This window comes from Octopus bimaculoides, chromosome 18 (genome assembly GCF_001194135.2).
Source record: "Octopus bimaculoides isolate UCB-OBI-ISO-001 chromosome 18, ASM119413v2, whole genome shotgun sequence".
NCBI lineage: Eukaryota > Metazoa > Mollusca > Cephalopoda > Octopoda > Octopodidae > Octopus > Octopus bimaculoides.
Genome location: NC_068998.1, coordinates 8,288,558 through 8,289,115, shown reverse-complemented (window position 1 = coordinate 8,289,115; position 558 = coordinate 8,288,558). Strand labels below are relative to the sequence as shown.

The window sequence follows — 558 nt, the reverse complement described above, 5'->3', positions numbered from 1 at the left end:
ATATATATATAAAAGATAATAAGATATATGAGAGTTGTTTGGAACGTCATAATTTTAGAAAGCTCTGTATATGAATTTGGAAATGAAACAGAATTGTGGAATTAATGACGTTCTAAGAAGAATTTAATTCCTTATTTCGTCCGTGAGAAGACATATAAACATATGAACATATAATGCTATTTAGCCTGAGCTTATTATTATTTCTTTAACACTCGCTCCTTCTCGCTCCCTCTCTAAAGCCACGGGTGCATAGAAACTTATCAACGTAAAGCTCAGAAGGTACACAGAGTGTGATAAACAACATATGAACACATATACATTGCTCATAATTATCTATAGATATCATCAACAATAGAAGGTCTCACTTTCTCTCTCTCTTTCTGTCTGTCTGTCTGTCTGTCTGTCTGTCTGTCTCTCTCTCTCTCTCTATCTATCTATCTATTTATAAATATGAATACGTGTACGTATATATATACAAGTATATGCATGTATTCATAAGTACATACACATAAATACACGCACACACATATATATTTATGTATATATATATATATATAT

The 558-nt window shown here is 30.8% G+C and overlaps 1 long non-coding RNA gene across 1 annotated transcript in view; it reads right to left on the bottom strand.

Annotated features, from left to right (window-relative positions):
- The window catches only part of LOC128249958 (uncharacterized), a 3,091-nt gene that overhangs the window by 1,487 nt on the left and 1,046 nt on the right, over positions 1-558 (bottom strand). The gene's annotated exons all lie outside the window — the stretch shown is intronic.